Consider the following 21726-nt stretch of genomic DNA (forward strand, 5'->3'; position numbering starts at 1 on the left):
TCACTCGTAAACCATTAGTCAAGTATAATGCAGACATTATAATTAATTTTGTCCAGAGCATAAGATGGTATGACTCCAGGAAGCTTTATTAAAACTTTATTTTAACCAGCAAATAAAGCATATCTGATGGATCAGGAACTAATTCAGCCTCATAAATGCTGGTGTGAAAAATTCGTGCATCTGAAAGTCTTGAACAAATCTAAAGTACAAACATTGGGTACATTATATGATAAGATCTAGACCCGACTTGCAGATGATCACTGAGATTTTTCCTTTAATTAGCAGAAGACAGTGTCTCCAGTTCAGAATTTTAGATCATTGATAATATGAATGACTTATGTGTGACTGTGATATGAAGATCATTTGACGATTCCGGATTCTGGAAGTCATTTCAGTCTTATTACTTAAGCTCTTCTCTACTTCTTTTGTATTTGCCAGCTGTGGAAATTGCTGAAATTTGTGCTTCTGCTACGTAAACTTCAGAGATACACCATTCCATAATTCAAAGTCCCCTAGTCTTGATTTTCAGTGTATATTTTGTTTCATATTGTTTGCAGTTTATTAGTCCTTGTGAACTCACATCATTGAAATGAATTATCGTGTTTTTGTTATACATGTACAACTGTAAAATTACTAAAATTACAGTGTTTGTAAATCACATATGCAGTACCAGCATTGGGTATATATGAGTGCTTTGCATCTTAGAATAGTAAATGTGGAGTGCGTCATGAAACTAATGAAAATATGAAATATGAATATATAGACAAGATTAGTTTAAGGTGCTCAGTGGTGTAGCTGAATGCTTTGAATTCAGCAGTTTGCAGATCTGTTATGTTACAAGGCAATAAGTTATGAGAAGGCCATGAAAGTATAATTCTGGCTTTGGCCAAATTAATAACATTGTTTTCATTGAAAGGGCCATTAACAGCATTAAACCACTCAGATCTATTTGCTTGCTGTTTTGAAAAAGAACTATTTCATTTCAACTATTTCAACTATTTCAAGCCATTAAAAAGGCACATTTGGTTACACATGATAAAGCGTTCTGAAAAAAAAAGACAAATTATTCAGCTGGAAGTGACCCGCTACACCCAATGGTTAAAAACAGAAGCAAAGGTTTACTTAAAATGCTGTTGATGCATACTTTCAGCATTGCAAACTGTGATCATATCCTGTTATTGAATGAACACTGTCTTTATTGCATTGTGACAGATGAAGTGAAGTTCCGTTAGCTTGTTTTGTTATTGGGCAGTATGTTTAGTCATATACTGGGTTGAAGGACGCTTAAGTGCTACCTGATGTTAGTGGTATTACATGTGGACATAGTGGGTTTTTTAGGCGTGCCTCAGAATGGATGCGCAATAATTTTGCAGTTCACTGTGGTATTCTGATGGTATACTGCTGCTGTTATACTGGTTTGGAATGTACTATTCTATTTTTATGTGGCTCTGCTTGCTATTGGACCACTTATCACCACATAGCCAAACTGTCACGGCTTGTGCTTGCCAGGGTTTGAGTTTTAGAATGGTTAGTTAAACCTTTTTTTGATTTCTTTTGATTCATACTTTCTGAGCTCCATCTGTGAACCAGTGGTTTACATTTTATGAAAGTAAAACATTTTTAAATATATCTTTTTTTTAAGGTTGCTTGACCTCTTTTGCCACTGGTAGTGCAGAAATGTGTGTTTCGGGCAGTGCTGGTGTCTACGCTTAATATTAACCCAGGTGAACTTGATATTTTGAAACATAGCAAATAAGATATCTTTCTGTAGCTAGGGCTACCAGGAGTATGAACAAAATACCATGTTCACATTCAGGACTGTGCAACTGGTGTTTATTTTTCCGGATAGAGCACATTTATGGAATTTCAGCATTAACTGACAGTCTTCAAAATATTTATAAAAATGGTACTAAAACATCACAGACATCAAAAAACGTCTATCATTATTAATGGTAGCCTGTGTTTCCACACATTGGTTGTTGACTTTTGTCAGTCTTGCCAGACTGTACTTTTTCAACAGAAAAGGACAGGAATATTCTGCCACATTCACATAATTTATACTAATTCACGCACAGAAATGATGCAGTAATTGATAAATGTGGAGCCTGTAGAGTCCCAGACCCCACTCTAAGCTACACATGCATCAATCTTCATTCATTTTACATTTCTTTGCTGTGATTTGCTTACATATGTTGTGTATTAAATTGATGTCTTCAGGGTTTCAGATTTAAGGGTGTGTGGAACCGAGGATTATAAAGTGGTACCAGCCTTTGATTTGGAAAACGGAGATTTAAACAGGAAATTTTGTAATGAAGTGCAGTTTCATAACTAAGCAGTGTTAAAATCATATATTTTATATAACCAGTGAATGGGTGAGAGGAATGGCATATTTGGAGCCATTTTGACAGCACTGTACGGATTGTTGTTTATTCATTTTGTTATTCTTTGTCAAATTAGTAAGAAGATTGCTTAAGGGTCCTATAATTTAAAGGCTGCTCTCCTTCCTTACTTATTGATTTCATTTCAAACAAAGTTGAATTTGCCTCATATTGTTTTTTCCCCAAAATATCTGTCATCTCGAATATGTAAATGTTTAAGACACAGAAGCCTGTGCGTGGCTATGAGTAATACGGCTTCAATAAACCTAAGTGTCAAGTATGCTTGATTTATTTGAAGTGGAGGGGAAGAGTTTAACATGAGACACGTGTTTTTAATAGATAGTTGATGTTTGAACCGATAAATTGCTGGAGGATGTAAAATGTCTGTAAAGCAGGGAGCTAGAGATTTGCAAGTAATGTTGGACAAACAGTTTTATATGAATCATATCCATATTTTCCTATTAGTTACTATTTAGATTCATATTTAGAGCAGAATTCAATCTCAGTACAAATAAGTTTTGCCAAAGTTTTCACGTTTACACTGAATGCAATTTAAAGAGAAAAAAAAGCTGTAATGTGACTTAGAAATTCACTCAGTTATAGAAATTCATTTATGTTTTAATTTATTTATTAAATTAAATATATTAAATATATATATTTATAAATAAATATATATATTTATTTGTTTCATACACTATTTACCCTTTCCAAATGCTAATCCTTCTCAATATCCACTAAGCCTCCTGAGATCTGCCACCATGTCCTAATGCCGACTGTCTCAAATAGTGCAGACTGAAAGAACTACTTTAGATATTTGGTCATCTGAATCAATTTATGCACAAGTAGAGGAGACCCACCCAATCATTCCATCCTGGTGGGAGCATATAATTCCATACTTGTAACAATGATGCATCTTTCAAGAGAAATGCAGGTTATTCATAATGATAATAATGATTTAAAGTTTTTAATAATTTAAGTTCCGGTGTCCAGAACAGCCTGTTATGAACACAGAATCCAGCACAGTTGAAATAGCAGAGCTTTTACTTACACATAGTGAAAACAACATAAATGCCACTCAAAATGTGTCTGCTTACAGCTCTGTAAGGTCCTTATTTTTTCTCACAGTCCTGTCCTTCCGCTAATTAGGCACCTTTGTCTGGAAGTGTAACAAACTAGGAAGAATGAAAGCAGGACCCAGATCAGAGTCCATAGGCTGGGCAGTGTTTTCTGGATCATTGTGCAAAAAGCAGTCACTGATATCCAGGAATTATGACGTCTAGACACAAAGGTCCAGGTAAGTTCTCAACATCCAAATGGGCATTTTCTGCATTGAGCTCTATCTGTTATATATAAACCTAACCAGGTATAACCGGGGTGAAACAGGAGCATACTTGCTTGCCATTGACTGCTGGGTCACATCCTCCTTCAACACCTCACGTCCCATTGTTTGGTCCCTATTGGTTGTGATGTGGCAAGTACTGAGAGCCACATCAGCATACGGTCTTATAAAGGGTTCTGTGCATAGCTAATGGTTCTAGCTTTCTAAAGGGTTACTACTTAGAGCTTTTTATAAAGGGAAACCCTCACAGAAGTGTTCTTCATTATAGACCTTGAAATACAACTGTGGTCCTCCTCATGGCATGGCCCTCCTTCCTGGGTCTGAATACTTCCTCTGCATCCTTTCTATCAGGAATATCAGACATAGGTGCTGACACAGAAACTAGACTTCCCTTCACAAACACACCTACTAAACCTAGAAGTCACCAAATGTTGTTGTGCTCCAGAACATTAGCTGGACAGAGTATATGGTTCACTCAAAGAAGTAACACTTTGATTGCTGTCGTTCACAATGGTGTGGAATACTGTCATTGTATTTGGGAAAGGAATTCATGCCTTAACACAGAGTCAAAACCAAAAAACATTCTATAATAGTATAATTGTTTTTATTTCATTAAAGTGTGTAATGCAATGACTAAGAAGATTTCTAGAGTTTTCCTTTGCCTTTATGTCATCACACCTGTCCATGTTTAATACAAACATCCCAAGTCTGTCTCTGGGCTTGAAGGCAAATATTGTTTTCTTTCACACTAAAAAGGTTTGGCCTCTTTCTTGTTTAAAAGCTTTCAGAGTAGTAAGGAAAGAATGGTTTGTAAGTTGAAAAACTGAATATTTCCTGAACAAAAATGCTGCTTATAGGATTGTTGAATAATGCACCTGGCCTACTGGTGGTTTTCCACTTGTGTGGTTTTTCCATATTTAGATTAAATAGTACTATGTTTTTACAATAGTGTCCATTTGAACATTTCTGGTGACAAAATACACTGAAAAAAAGCCAAAAAGTTCATTGAAGTTCTTCTTTGGTGGCTGGTTCACATCCTGTCTGGTTCTTGTATTTATTCACAATAAATGCGTTTCTTTTTAAAGAATGGTAGTTAAATGTCACTCTTTAAGAAACCACACATGTTTAATGACATTTTGTTTTTGTTTTTTTATCCCTTTCCCAAAGTCTTTTAATTAGTCTCTTCATGTGCCCTCATATGTGGTTTCTTACATCTTTGTTCAATCATTAGGAAGCGAATCATCACCTGCTAATTGAAACACAATCTGTATAAAGAATTTTTTTTTTACTATTTAAGGCATACAGTTCTCACTAAGAGAGGGACCGTGCAAACTTACTGTTCTGTTGCATCTGGTGCTAGACCATAAACTGTCAAGTGACATTAAAATCTGTGTCCTTATTTTAGATTGTTTCAGTTTTCTAACATCACATACACAGATCTATTCAGATCCACAACTTTCCTGTTCCACAATAGGAGATTATCACATTCCTTCGCTGCTTACTACTTTCGTACCCATCATACACAACCTGGGCATGTTCAGACTGCTCTGTGTGCTTAGTTCTGAAGCCATCTCAACCCTTTAATGTCTGAGTATGTGTTTATGCTATTGCAGCCTGTCAAATTAGCCCATGGGCTTTGTCAGCATTCCTGATGCTTGATGCATTATCATCCCACATCAGTGCATAGCCCTTTATTCAGATAACACCATGAGTGCCAACAATTTCGCTGCATCTTTCTAAGCTGGAGTAGAGTATACAGAGTGTATATATACATCAGTATGTTTCTATTTACATATGTCTAAAAATGTAATATGCTTAGAGTCATTATCCAATTAGTTTATAGTCTCTATAGGAGTGCCATTATGCTTAGTGTGTACTCTTTAATGCTAAATAGTACACAACATACAGTATATGTCAGTGTCATTGACTTACTATTATATTTCTGATTTATTTTCTAATCATATTTATTGTCAGAGGTGAAAAGTATTTAATTCATTTTATTCCATCATTATACTCAAGTACAATTTTAGGGGATTTATACTTTATTTAAGCAATAACTAATAAATAGAATTTTGAATTCTTACTGAATAACATCTCCATGAAAAACATAATTTTTACTCCTTACATTGTCTTAGATTTTGTAAGCATTGTTACAAATCTCAAAATCTCATGCATCGATTTCTTTCTTTCTTTTTCTTTATTTTATTTTATTTTATTTATTTATTTATTTATTTCATTTTAACTATAGCCCTATTCAAACAGTCTAAATAAATCGTTGCCAATTAGTATGAACACTACAACCAAACATTTTAGTGCAAGGACTGTCTATTCTCTCTGCCAGGCTCACTTGTTCTTCATACTGTGAAGGTATGAGGGAAAAAAAAAGCATCATAAAATGTGAAATAAAAGTGTTTATAAAAGTCTGTTCAATGTGGTGCTTGCTTTACTATTTAAAGATAATGTTTGTGCTGCAGTGGTTTTAGGAAACTCAGCCATGATCTCATGATGAATACAAAATGAATACAAATTTGAATGAGATAGAGTGATGTGGTTGGATTTTGTTTGATTTTTTTTAACGTTATAGAAGATGAATTTGTAAGAGAATGTATCAGTGGAAACCCAACTGTAACATTCATATTCCTTCAATAAAAGTAATTTTGCAAGTGTGTGACCACAATGAAAAAAAAATTCTAATTTCTAACGTTTAATCGATAATAAAATGCAATAAGTAAGTATAATTCTTCTGCATTTTGTGTACTTTTTCCACCCCTCGTTTGTTGTACATTTTGTGTATCTTATTGTGCTTTGTTAAATTTACCTGAAGCTTACTAAATGTCAATTTCAAAGCTGTCAAGGCAAATAAAAAAAATACATCACACCAAGTGAGTGTTAAGGAGGCTGAAGAGATTGTAGCTCAAAAAGATTAAGTATGGGATCATACTGAAACAAAGGTACAACTGTTTACAGAATAAAAGAAAGATAGTGAGAGAAAAAAGCAGGCCTATGAGCGCTATCTATATAGATGAACTACTAAACACTATTCAATAACTCAATCATAATTTGTTTTGAATATCATTTTCTTTAGGAGACTATGTGCGGGAATACTCATGTGCTGCGGTTTACATTGATATCTCCTCTAGAATCTAGACACTACAAGCTAGTAATGAATGTTTTTGAAGCGAGTGCAGCTGCTCTCCTCTTTTTGTTGCAAAAATGTGATGGATTGAAACCAGTAATGCCCCTTGGCTTGCAATGCAACCACAGAAATTCATCCAGGTTAATTCCCTTATAATGGGGAATTGTAAATTTTCGTTTTTTGCTTAACAGTCAGAGAAGCAAACTATCAAAAAGCATGAAGCAAAAGATACAACAGTTATAAGTCTAGATGACAAAAATTACAGCAATACAGAAAGATAACAATGATAATGATATTGTTATATATCGACTGATGTTTGATTTTACAATGTGGCTATCAGTGAAACAAGAAACAGACCTCCCCAATTAATTCTGTTTAATCTTGAATTAATTAATTAATTAATCTTGAATCATAAGGTTATGCAGCATATTTTTATTTGTCACTGTTTTTGCATGAATGCATCCATGCATAAGTTTTGGTTTAATTGCCTTCCAAGTTACTTCTGTTACTCACAATTTATTGGTCTTGTAAGTTCCTTTAAATAGTAGTGGGAGAGCATGGATGTGTTGTCTAGGCAGCCCTGAGTAAATTCAGCCCTCCCCACACTGCCAGGGTTTATTAGTGTAGGGCAGAGGCCATGCATAGTCTTGAGGACTGGGCCATGACTGTGTTCTTGCTACTTAAGTAGAGACCGCATCAATAATAGGCTGAATTATAAAATAAATTCATTCCAGATGTGCACATGCCCACCCCCAAATGTGACAGTGTGTGCAGGATTTGCAGCAGCTTTGGTGATCAAGCTCTACACCCACCCACACACACACACACACACACACACTCACACACACACAGGAACGCACCCAGGTGGTGCCTCTGTGGATGGTCTGAGTGTTTACGTTTTTCCAAGAGATTGCTTCCATATTCGTGTAGGTCTGAAAGTGTCTGCGATTCTGCTTCCTATCCCTCAGCTGAATACAGACCGTATTAGCAAATACTGTTTATTTAACCCCTTAATAGTTGCACTGTTGTAGGAAGCTTATTGGAGACCTGTTCCAAAACAAAGCCTATGTCTTTTCATAGCTGACACTTTGATTAATGTGTATTAACATAGTAGTGAGTTTAGGTGTCACTGAAGACCACAACCTCACTCTGAAATGTATTAAACTTTATAAAGGCCTGCTTTTTGAAGGGCTTGTTTTATTTCCTATTTGACAGGATGACCTCTGTGGCTTGTACTAACTCCCAGCTCAGTGTTACAAATACCAATTAATGACAGATTTTACTAAAACACAATTTTTACTTTTTTCATACAAATTGTAAGCAATTTCCAAAATATACTTTTTATAATAGTTTTGTTCACACTGACTAGTGTCAGTTATTATATAGATTTTGTTAACATAACACCTGAACATCACACCCATGTGATTCTTCCCCAAACTGTTGCCACAAAGCTGGAAGCACACAATAGCATAGGATGATTTGTATGCTGTAGCATTACAGTTTTCATCAAACAAACCTGTTCCAGCATGACAATGCCCCTATGCACAATGAGGCGTCATGAAGACATGGTTTGCCAAGGTTGGAGTGGAGGAAATCAAGTGCCCTGCACACAGCCATGACCTCAACACCACTGAACACCTTTGGGATGAATTGGAACACCAACTGCACCCCAGGCCTCCTCACCCAGTATCAGTACCTGACCTCACTAATGATCTTGAGGCTGAATGGGCAAATCCCCACGGCCATGCTCCAAAATCTAGTGGAAAGCCTTCCCAGACGAGTAGATGTTATTATAACAACAAGGGGACTAACTCTGGAATGGAATATTCGAAAAGCACGTATGGGTGTGATGGTCAGGTGTCCGCAAATTTTTGGCAAACGTATACGCAAACAGCACGTGTGGATCAACGTGTGTCAGTTTCAGGTTTTGCTGAATGATTCTTGTGGTTGAATGGATGGATATGTACACTCACTGGTCACTTTATTACTTTATTATCTGTACACCTGCTCATTCAAGCAGATATCTAATCAGCCAATCATGTGATAGAAGTACAGCGCATACAATCATGAAGATACAGGTCATGAGCTTCAGGTAATGTTCACATCAAACATCAGAATGGGGATAAATGTGATCTCAGTGACTTTGACCGTGGCATGGTTTTGATGTCAGACAGGCTGCTTTGAGTATTTCAGAAACTGCTGATCTCCTGGGATTTTACACACAACAGCCTCTAGAATTTACAAAGAAATGTTGAAAAAAAAAAAAAAAGTTTTGTCATTCAGTTCCACTGAGTGACAGTTCTCTGGGTTATAATTCAAATAACCACTCTTTACTACCATGGTAAGCAGAAAAGCTTCTCCGAATTCATAACATGTTGAACCTTGAGGCGGATGGGCTACAACAGCAGAAGACCACATCGGGTTCCACTTCTGTCAACCAAGAACAGGAATCTGAGGCTGCAGTGAGCACAGGCTCATCAAAAGGTAAAGATTGGGAAAACATTGCAACAATGTCAGAAATTGCTGTCAACACCATGAATCCTTGGACTCGAGCTGCCTTGTGTCAAGAGTTCAGGCTGATGGGGTTGGTGTAATGGCCATAATTGACCCATCTTATGATGACTACGTCCAGCATAATAATGCGCCACTACCAAAAGCACAGTCTCAAAATGGATCCATGATCATGTCAGTGAGTTCTTCAGTGGCCTCCCCAGTCCTCAAATCCAAATCCAATAGAGCACCTTTGGGAATGTGGTAGAATGGCATGAATGTGCAGCTGACAAATCTGCAGCACTTACGTAATGCGATCATGTCAACATGGACCAAAATTTTGTGGAATCCTTTCCACAAAGAACTGAGTCTGAGTGCAAAGAGGTGGCTAGAGTAAGTATATATAACATCTTTATGAAATCCACTGTCATACATTTCTCTTATATTTTTACTCATTATATATTCTCCCTTTTGAATGTTCCACTCAAACTTTAGTTTTCCCTGGAACATCTGACTATAAAAATATATATTATAATTATATCCTGCACTTGTAAAAACTAGTTCCTAATTCCTCAAAATCAAGCAGGAATGACTACATGGACCAAAGGAAATAATTATAGAGTAATGTGAAATGGATACAATTGCTTATGGACACATTAGGATATTTAACTGCTTTTTATATCTTTTTATATTTTACCTTACATATTAGCTTTATTCTTTAGCCTAACTAGGCAGCAGAACCACTGATGTGCTGATGTTTGGGTTATTGTTTAGATGTTTGTGAAGTAATCTTGTAAAATCTGTAACCAACCCCAATGGCATTCTGGGTGGCCGTCTGCCCTGCCAAAGTTGCCCTTTGAGTATTTGGATTTTAGAATTTATTTATGTGCATTTGGGATGAATATGCATAATGGAAAAGAGTGATCCTCAGATGAACATCCTACTAACAGCAGGTCGTTCATCCTCCAGAACTGTGGTTGGTTTTCTCAGACACTGGCTGGCATACTCTAAAGAGCAAGCGGCTCTCAATTTAGTGGACAAACATTTAGCCAGCTTACCAAGTACATAGTGATACTATTTTAGACTGTAGCACCAAAATACATTATAAAATTGTTACTGAGAAGTGGTTATACATTATGGCAGATGTCAATCTGTTTTTAGTAAACAAGTTTATTTACAAACCGGGTTTTTATTTATAACTCATTTTATCAAGGCATGTTTGAAAGGGCATGCTGTCAATAATGCAAAGACGTACACAGATCATAGTTCTTAGGTAGATTTGGAATCTCCTCTCCTGATATGTCTTTCTATTCAACAGATTTCTGTACCCATCTGGTAGACATTACCTTCAGACATGTGCTAGACTGCACAGGTTAACATTCAGGGTTAAACAAATCCAACCTGTGCACAGGCCAAATCAGCCAAACATGGCTGTGTTCCTACTGGCTACTGTGCAAATACTATATATTTTTTTTCCTTTTTACTTTTGTATGTCAGAATATTTAATTTTGGGTGCCCTGTGATGGCCGTCCAAGGTGTATTTCTCGCCTTGTGCCCAGTGTTCCTGGGATAGGCTCCAGATCCATTACAACTCTGACCAGGATAAAGTGGTTCCTGAAGATGACTGAATGAATAAATGAATGATTTAATCCTGGTCTCATAGTGACATATTTAAAATCTTTAGCACTGCAGGGACTGTTACTGTAACAGAGAACAATGAAATAGTTACTAAAAAGCAGTGAAGGCTTAGTAATTAAATAAAAAGAATTACATTTTTGTACTCAGGTAATAAAATATGTGAATATCTTTTTTTTTTTTTTTTTTTTTTGCACAGCCAGATCTGCGGAGAGATTGGAGTGACTTTATCTCTCATTTCTGCTCCCTTTCTCCCTTTATCACACGACAATTGGAAGTGACAGCACAATTACCATATCATACACAATTGATCCTCATCCATATGGGTCAATTCCAACACAAGTGGGAGGGGAAGAATAAATAAATGGGGAAAAAAACATCCTTTTGGAGACTTGGCGATGGTTCAGTCGCCTTGACACTGAGACACGTATGGTTGAGGGGAGAGAGCCGTTTTGGAGATTGCATTGCGGGTGTTCCCTTGATGTACTCTGACAGGAACCAGATTGGGAGGCGAACGCCGGCGTCTCTGCTTTTTCCTTTTTATTCGTCTGGCTCCGGCGGCTTTTTCCTGGCCCCGTCAGACCACAGCGGAGAGTCTTAGGCTACTTATGGTGCTTGGTAGTTTCACTGAAAATAACAAATACTGAAAGGAAAACAAAACCTAACCAATTCTAAAGCAGATGAGGAGTGCAGCACAATCAGGCAATTCTTTCAAATCGTGGGACAGAAAAGAAAGCTAAGTAAAAGGTGAAAGACTATTTTATTGGTATTTGTGAAAATTTGTGGCTTTCTATGGTTTGGTTTAGAGAAACCCATTAGTTCCATCAGAAATGAATGAAGACAGCAGTGATAACTTGGTCAGTGACAAGCCCTTATTCATTTCCATTGCCTTCAGTCATTTTCAAAAGTGTCTGCTAATGTAAAAAAAAATGAGTAGAATTATGCCACATATTTAATATATTCAAAGTGGGATGACATTCTATGTGTCACAAATATGTGGCTTTTTTTAAAGTCAGTTTGTTAATGTTGGTTAAAACCACTTTTTAAAACTTGGTTTTAAACTCTCATTACATAAGCTTTCCACATGCATGCATTAATTAGGCTAAGAGCACTGCACTACATTGTCCTCATGAACTCATCATATCATTTATTCCTTCCCAGCAAAGGAGATTAGTGGTATGAACGCTAATCCATACTGTATAAAGCCAATCCAGGCTACTGCATGAGAGTGATGAAGAGGCCGGTATTAGCACTTCCACCGAGGGCTGGTTTATGTGGTGGGAAACAGGGCTTGTTCTGTGCCTAATCAGTTCTGTTTCACACTGTTGTCAGTGAGTTCACCCTGCTCAGCTGCAGAAAGAAAAACGCCCCGGTCGTGGGTGGTTTAGCAGGGGCAGCAGACTGACAGAGTGCGCATTTCATAAGAAAGCAGCCACTTAATTCTGAACCATTCGTCAGATTAACTGATTTACATGAGGACAGCTATCATTTTGTGCACACACTGACATTGATAAATGAGGTGTTTCACTTAATAGGCAATAAAAACAAATGAGCAGCCTTGAGTGAGAGGATGTTCTGCATTGAGCTTCTGGATTCTGTCTTTATTGGGGCTTATAGAGCTGACTTCCATATGACTGTTTCATTAATTCCTAAAAGTGTCAAGGCTGAATACAAAGATTTATACATCACTTCCTTCAAAAAAAATGCATACATTAATATAAATGTAAAAGCAGACTGCATGTGTATATCTCAATGCATTTCCTATTTTCTGTATCAAAATATCTAAATTAAATTAGTGCAATAGTCATTTATCCTGTATTGGTAGTTCTTATGTTTTGGGGATTTGTTGAAAAATGAGAATTATAGAATAGTGACAAAAACACATTATTCTAACTTGTGCTTTTCTTTCCTACGAGTGCAGAATGTCCTTATAAAGGGCGTTAATGTTATTTTTAACTAGTTCGAATCACCCCTGGTCTCTCTAAGTCCCAGAGAGCTTATAAGTTCTCTCGAATAGCACAAGTAGTGCATGAAAAGTTTTCTCCACTGATTTAACGCAACAGTACCAGAGAACAAGTCCTCTCGTATTCTGCACTTCAGTGTAGCAGAAGAGTGCAGCTCAGAAAATGGTAGTCTCTCCGGTTATCACAGAATTTTCAAGAATGTCTTAGCTTCTGACAAACTCCTTCCAAACCACCTGTGCTCAGCTCAAAGAAAGCAATAAACCATTAAAGATCTTTCCACTACAGTGCCATGCATTTCCTTTTATGCTCTTTTATTTTTTAATAAGACCTTTTATAACCCACAATCCTACTTGCATTCCCATCTACTACAACTTATATTACTTTAGGCAAGCCTATGCTACACATGTTCCCTAAAAATAAATAAAACAAAATGTACAACGTTTTAACATGCATATGGCAAAAAAACGTTTATAGCAAATATGAATATCATTCTGCTTATGCTTCAAAGAAATCATGGCCAAGCTGTTTATTTGGAAATTCTTTTCACTTGGCCTAAATATATTGATTTCCTTTTTATGCTGAGGTTTCAGTAGAGGGCTTTGTCCCACACTGTACTAATTATCTTCATGTGTGATTTCTAGAGAATCTCAAACAATATCAGTGGATCTTGTGTAGGCTTGTCCCTAAATAATGCTGGCATCTATAATGAGCTCAGCCAGGGCATGAAAATTTTGGTTGCCACTTCAGTCTTGTACTAAAAGTATTACAGCAGTGCTTACACTGTTGACAATGATACCCTCTAGCAAAATAAAGAGTTATCAGTACTGTATACAAGAACGATGAGAAGTGGAAAAATGAGCAAGTGTTGGAGTAGTTAATGTCACTAGAGCGATTCATCACTTAACCACCCAGAGATGAATGATGGTAACTGGGTTATGGCAGTGTTTAGAAAACCATTGGCCTTCGGTCTTTTCCTCAGGAGCCTTTGTGTCTGTGCGGACCCCCTACACTCCCTGCTCCAAGTTAGAAGTAGATTTTTTTCATGGCGTCATCATTTGCATGCTTCTAAAAAGAAGATCTCTTGAATCAGGTCACATATTCTTGTGGAATAAACTTTTCCAGACTTGATTACATTGAGTCTTTCCAAGTTTGAGAAAACTCAAAAAACTTCTAGGTCTGAAGCATGTAACCATGTGTTACTACTCATGAAACACTGAAACATTGAAAACATTGAAAAATGAAACATTTCTTGAGTGTTTCTAAAAATAAGTCTCTATTAGACCTTCCAGAAATATGCATAAATTATTATTGTGATTTTTTTTAAATTGCTAAGTATGTAAATAGTTAAGTATATCTAAAAGCTGTTGAAATTGTACTTGTTCAGTTGCGATGGCTCAGTGGTAAAGGCTTTGGGTTATTAATCAGAAGGTCATGAGTTCATATCCTGGTACTACCAAGCTGCCACTGTTACTCAAATAATCATTACATGTGAAACTCTGAACTACACTTAATCTCTGTATTAAAGAAAGCAGGAGTCATTTGTTAACTTGAAAACTGCATTGAAGAATGAAAGGCTGTGTCTGATGACTTTTAATTTTGATGTCCTTTTTAATTTAATATCCTTCTATTTCTGAGCAAGGCACAATATTTATAAAGAAAGCCATATACAGACTGCTTTCTTTAAATCACTTTTCCAGCTACTGGGAGTTACTGAGGGAATCCGACAGTATACAGGCAATAATGTTGAATAAATTTAGCATTCCTTATGTATGACTCAGAAAATTTGGCTCGAAATTTCATAACAAACTTTCTAGTTGCCCTCTAAACCATAGCATCAGTAAATATACTTTTAAATATACATACTGTCAGTCGGCTGGATTAGGTGCCAACTCATTCAAAGATCTTTTGGATTGAACGTGTAAAAGGCATAAATTGTAAGGTTGTAAGAAACACCAGATGAAGCATTTCCTCAAAAGCAGGATCTGGAAGCTAGAGTGGGAGTTTTAACAGCTTGCGCAGACTTTGTCCAGGTGGAAACATGTACACACATTCACAGATGGGATACAGATGCCTGCCTGGGTGCCAGCAAATCAATCCATTGTAACTTCCTCTCTGCTTACCTGTGCATACTCAGCAGTGCTGAAGGTCATGAACATCTGGATTTACCAGGCTAAGTCAAACGTATATTAATAATATCTGGAAAATGGTTTTATACTTTGTTTAGATCCATTCATTCATTCATCTTCAGTAACTGCTTTTCCCTGGTCATCACAGTGGTTCTGGAGTCTATTCCAAGAACACTGGGTTTGAGGTGGGAAAACATGCTGGATGGATGATAGTCCATCGCAGGACACCTTGCACACATGCATTCACACACTCATTCACATCCAGGGACTATTCTAGAGTAGTCAATTCACTTACCAGCATGTTTTTTGGAGGTGGGAGGAAACCAAGAACAGAGAAGGTGACAACGTGACCTGATGCACAAACGCAAATTGAAATTGTGACTACAAAAAGAAAAGGGAATTCAGGGAGAAGTTTTATAGCAGACTGTTGCTATTTCTGCAAAAAGAGTCTGTAAACAACATCTACACGCACTAGTAGAAATTCAATCATACAGTGTACTATATAGTATAACAGGCTTTATGTTTTAAAATAATGTACATTCTATAATTGCTCACCATTTGGCTGTGAAGACATTGCTTTTTTTTTTTACACATTTTATTTTTGACTACACTACACGTAGGCACCCTGTAATTCAACTCTATAGACACTGATAGCTGAAATGTAACAAAAATTTAACAAAGAGAAATATCAAACCATTCCAGTAACTAACTACTTTAAAGCATTAAAAAAGTACGTTACTTACCTACTGTAATTTAAACCTTAACCACCTAGCTAGCTACTAATGGACAAAATTAATGAACTTACTTTTTAACATTTCCTCAGAAACAGTTAGAATACCAACCAAGCTACTACTGGTAAAACTCGGCAACTGAAAAACTAAATAACCACTGAGAGACAGTGGATTAATATTTAATTACAATATTCATTAAAAGAACAATCTATTCCCAAAGGTTGAGATTGTAGACAGTAGTGGTCTTGCTATTGAACTTGAACTTGTGACTTAAAAGCACAATATAATAAGGGCTCTCAAGTGGTGCAACAGAAACGCATCCACCATATCATCAGGAGATCACAGGTTTGAATCATGATAGTGGCCTGGAGTCAAGGGTGCAAAATTGGCTGTGCTCTGTGGGTGGGATGGATGGTATACACTGTCAATCACAGCAACGCTAGCCAATCTAGGGTGTCTGTGAGCTCATGTATGTGGAAGAGGGCAGCTAGTGCTTTCTTCTGAGTGTGTTATGCTGCTATGTGATGCAGCACATTTTAGCCAACACACTCCCTGGTTGGTAGAAGTCGTGGAATAGTGAGTATTATGTCATAGGATGGTGGGTGGGACTTGGCAGGTTATCAGTCTGGGGAGAAGACAGACAAACAAGCAGCATAAAACAGCCTTTCACACACATTACAAATTTCATGATCTCTTGACTCCATTAAGTTATGTAACAATTATCTGTCGGTGCACAATATAAAAAACATACAGTGCAAAATAATAGGATGTGCTGGATCACGTGCTACTTTTTATGCTGCTGAATAATAAGAGTGGAAGGCATGAATCAAACCAAATTTGCAGTGAATAGTGTGAAAATTACAAGTAGGATTATTCATGTAGCAAAATATTGGCTCTATACTAGACTCTTATTAGATGCTTATGAATGCTTGTCATCTTCCCCATTCATATATGTATCATATTAGTTATTTTTATTTTTTGCCTTTTTAATTGTCTCTTGCTTTTATCTTGCATCATATTACATGCAAAAGCAAAGACAAAAAAAGTACTATCTGCTACTTCAGTTTGCATTTTCTGAATTTTTCAGGCTTAAAGGCATGTGCTTGTGTTTAAAGGTGGTGCTGTAGTCACTACTGAACACATCTCTATTCAAAAAGACATCTCTATTCAAAAAAATATGGCGACTTTAGAGGGGTGAACTACACACAGGCCATTTTAATCTGAATGGGCTGCCAGAAAAATCACCTTAAGTACCTAACTCCATATAAAATCTTTTGAACTTAAGTCACCAACTCTGGTTACAGCCTACAGTGAATATAAACAATTATAGTCAACAACAATAAGAAATAGATATTTTACAAGGCTAAAATGGCTCCATATCATATTTCTCTCTAATCATTCTGCTGTGCCTTTGGTACAGTACCTCAGCAGATTACTTCATTATCCCGTGACTTTTATGGTGGCCAGGCTACCACTCTAGAAGCTCGTCTTCATCTATAAGGAGCTGAAATATGTAGGAGCACACCAAGCTGGATGAATAATGAGATGGGGCAGATCTCTCTCATGCTCACCACAGCCTGGATTGTGGAACAGCCAGAGTAGCTCTGGCCTCTGTGATCTGTGGATGAGCTTTCTCTGTCAGCGGCAAAACCTCTCTGTCCTCCGGCATCCCATCAATCACTGCTGCAGGACCTCTCAGATCTCCGTACTAACCTCTCATTTGCTTGCTGGCTCTGTGTGCATGCTCACATGGGAATGTTTAGAAAAAAGTAAATGGGCCTTCTGTATATGAGAAGGGGGCTGCTGCTTTCCCTGTTACAAAGTCATGTTTATATGGGGTTATACTTTTAATAGGGCCTTTAAAAATTGCCCCAATGTCGTTGGTGATTCCATCTACCATTTTCAAATGCATTCAAATCTAACATTTTATATGAGACAAGTCTTAAAGTAGCATCTAATAGGAATATTATATGGTTTACTTCAATAGACTATTGCAGTTTTTTTTTTTTCATAAAAATACAGCAAAATGAAATGGTTCACAAGCACAGAGGGTTTTTTTGTATTACCACCATTCCAAAATACAAAACTACATATCCTAGTCCTGGAAACAACAACTATAATCAAGGCACAAGGAAAACGCTGAGTCAACTTGGTCATCTTAACGTCACATGTTAACATCAGAAGGAAAAAAGGAGTCAGACGAAGATCTGTTGCTTTTGCTGTGTGGACTGTTATAGCCAGAGCAATGCTGACCTCATAACTCGTCAACTAGAGCCTGTTTACTGGAAGTGTTGCTCAGTCTAGACAATAAAAACCTATGAGAGAGAGCCGTTGGCCTCAACTCCTACTCTGACCTCCAGCTCCCACTCACAGTGACTAAGAAGGCAGAGGTCAGAACTCAGCTGTGTGCTTTACTGTTTCTGTAGAAAATATGACAGCCGGACATGACCACTGCTTTGCATTTGGCACCATGTGACCAGAATCCAAATAATCTGATATGCTGATCATATGGGACAGGGATCATCAGGGAAGGATGATGAAATTGAGTCTCTATTTTACACAGTGAAGATGTATAAATAGCTACAACAAAGGCTTCTTTTTTCTCATGTTTGCCGAGCAAATATATAATCAGATCCTATTCATAAATGCACAGACATGCAAGACTTGACTGTATAATTTCAGTGTGCTGATGCTGTCAGAGAGGTGCGTGTCTCATCAGCAGTCACTGTTTGTGTCTTTGTGTGTGGTGTATAAACATGCACATGCGTGAGGACAGCAGAGCTGAGTTACGTGAGTGTGTTTTTATTAGTGTCGATATGTATTTTTTGCCTCTTACAGTGTACAGAAGCTTGCGGCGTGGAGGCTCAAAGAAGCCTCCCACATCAAATAGAGCCATTCTGCCATGATGCCACAAGATGGCTGACCCCCTCCTCTCCACTCAGGGTGTAATGACAGAGCTATCAAACAGTATTTATAATCTTGCAGCGGCCCAGTTTTAAAGTGGTCAACTCTAAAAGTATTGGAATTGTTCTGAGCAATTTGTGGTTTCAACTATTTCTTGTAAAAGAGCCATGTATACAGTCAAATTGTAACAATTTTAGTGCATTTGGAAATGCAAAAGACCTCTAGTTTCAGTTCAGATGAAAATAATTTACAAAGTCAGAGCCTCAATTTTTAATCCACTGTTTTCAGATGAGAATTATTTATAAATGTAGCTTTAGTATGAAAATGATGTTGGATTAATAATATATAATATTATAATTATAATATTTGCATTATATATAATTATATTATATGTTTTATCTGACAATCTTTTGATTTTTAGGTATTGAGCTATAGGCGTGTACCTCAATAAAGTCAAAGTAGATACAACTTCTTTTTTTTTTTTTTTTTACTATTAAGCTAATTATATAATTATAGCTAATTATAATTTTGTTACTATTAACAAAAACCTAATGTTTTGTATATTATGTATGTATTTTGTATCTATATATTTGAGAAATATGTTTTATAATTAAAACATATTTCTCAAATATGTAGTGGCATGTAAATATCTTGTTTCTCACATTAACTCATTTTTTGAAAAAAAAAAAAGTCAGAAAGAACATTCAATGGGGTCCAAAAGTCTGAGACCACAGTCTGTTTGTTTGTTTGTTTTAAAATTGGAAATAAACATTTTTTAATATTGAAAATAAAGAAAGTAAATGTTCAATATCTTGAATATTTAATATTCAAGATTCTGCACTATTTCTAGGTCCCTATTTAACTGTAAGCAAATTTGTGATATTGACCATGTTAATTGCTTTGTACAAAAGGTCAGATTTTCCTCAAGTCTAATCTCTTCTATTGACTCTTGTTCAGACAACACTCCAATGGATCTGATCTAAAATGGATCATAAAGTTTTGCACAAACTTCAAAACTGGAGTCCATGCCAGCTCGAGTGCACATTGTCATTAAAGCAATTTGTCATTAATATCAAATACTAAGAAACTCTTGTAAATATTTCGAAGATTCTACTTTTCACTCAAGCTGTTGTCAATAATATAATTTGTGATGAAAATTGTTGTATTATATTAGAAAAGAATGCAAAATAGATGCATTTTCACTAGTGGTCTCAGACTTCTGGACCCCACTGTATATAATGTTTTCATTTCAAGGTCTTGATTCCACAATATGATTTTTTAAAATGATTTTATCACAGTATGAACTTTGTAAAGTACATTTATACTCCTATGTGCACTCTTAGAAAAAGGGTTCTTCAGGGGTTCATTTATATTGTTATTGGTTTTTAGCTTCCTAAAAGGCTTAAGCATTCTAAAGTGAACCTTGTTTCCTAAGACATTTTGTGTGCATCACAAACTCATATTGCTTTTCAGATTTAATCAGCTGTATGCAGATATTCTGTGGCATTGCTTTAACCTATCAGCATCAGCTTAATTAGTGCTAATTGTCTATGTAATGATGTTTTGACATAATGCATGTTTTTTCACCAGTTGGGTTATGAGATATTTGAAGTTAATAACAGCTTTGCATGCAGGAATATTCACATCATTAAGGAGCAGACTAATTATACTGCCTGTTAGGGCAACAGCCACCATGGTCTTGCCTACACCTGTAGAAACTCTTTTTCTTTCCCTTTTAGCTGTGTCTTGCAGCTGGAACTTCCTCCTCCTGTCCTGGACACAAAAACGGCTCCTCTGGTTTAGATTTGCCTCTAATCAGCAAAGTCCCATGGAATAGAACAGCAAAGGTAGCATAGAGTGCTTTTTCAGCTTGGTGCTGGTTAAAATAATGTTTACTTCTTGGTGCCAAATCCCCTTTTCCACATATTTTACTCTGTACCACTGTGTGTGTTTACCAGGTTGTTTTACAGTAATAGTGCACTTGCCAGACCCTTTCAGTACCATAATGATGTCTTATTTATAAGTCACATCAGGAACAAACCACACTGGTAAGATATCTAAATCTTTTGCTTTTAGCTCATATGAAATAATTGCATTTCACTTATGCTAAGTGCCTTAAATTTCTCTTTCTGTCTTTTCACCAGATCATTTATTATTTGCTAGCATACCCATAACAACTCCTTTTTTGCATATCTAACTGAACAAACTGTTCAACAGAGTATCGGGAGACATCTCAGGTCCCGGGAATCATTGAAAAAATAAACTGAAATAAAGAATCCCACAGGAAAATAATGGAACAGTCTGAATGTGTGTACAGGAAGGAAATTGTCCACACTATTACTTCCTGTTTAACATCCTTGGATTATAAACGAATAAAAGCAGACCTAAACACTGACTTCTTATTTATGTTTCTTGCCCTGCCCTGTACTGTAGGAAGCTGACCGCTGCCAGAACTCCTGTAGATATTTGTCTAATGTGCTCAGGAGGATGTTATCAACATGCTCATGATAAAGGATAAATGACATCTCAGGAGGTTTGCCCTGCAAATCCCTCACATATGTGCAACATGGCTAAAAAATACAACTCTCTGAATAGTGCTTCCCTCACATATCGAGTGCTTCATAAATCATTCACACAACACGCACACACACACACACACACACATACATATAAGCTACTGCACTCTTGGCATGTAATCAGACAGTCCTCTGGTGACTACTCTGACCTGTCACTCTAGAGTAGAGGGTAGGCCAAAAGCTAATTAATGAAACCATCGAATTTCTCCCCAGTTAATGAACACACAGTCTGTGTAGCTTAGCCTTTCGAGGATTATTTTTCTTGGTCGCTGCAAGGCAGTACTCTTATGTGCATGTTCAGATACTTTTAATTAAAGGATCTGTAAAAGAACAAATTAAAACTCAAACAAGCCTCGTGGTGCTCCAACAGTCCCTGAAATGTTTACACCATAAAATCTGGGGTTTGATGTGTTGTTATAGGGAGTCTGATCTGTTTCACTTTCTTCA

At 36.6% G+C, this 21726-nt stretch overlaps 1 long non-coding RNA gene across 2 annotated transcripts in view; it reads left to right on the plus strand.

Annotated features, from left to right (window-relative positions):
• Nucleotides 1-21081, plus strand: part of LOC113545369 (uncharacterized) — a 45603-nt gene extending 24522 nt beyond the window's left edge. Inside the window, exons 2-4 of one of the 2 annotated variants that reach the window (XR_004580077.2) lie at nt 20443-20550; nt 20662-20751; nt 20848-21081. This is a non-coding gene — a long non-coding RNA (uncharacterized LOC113545369). The remainder of the gene's footprint in view (nt 1-20442; nt 20551-20661; nt 20752-20847) is intronic. The other variant, XR_003404603.3, reaches the window with a different exon arrangement.
• Nucleotides 21082-21726: the final 645 nt, after the last annotated feature.

The sequence above is a fragment of the Pangasianodon hypophthalmus genome, chromosome 19 (assembly GCF_027358585.1).
Source record: "Pangasianodon hypophthalmus isolate fPanHyp1 chromosome 19, fPanHyp1.pri, whole genome shotgun sequence".
Classification (NCBI taxonomy): Eukaryota; Metazoa; Chordata; class Actinopteri; order Siluriformes; family Pangasiidae; genus Pangasianodon; species Pangasianodon hypophthalmus.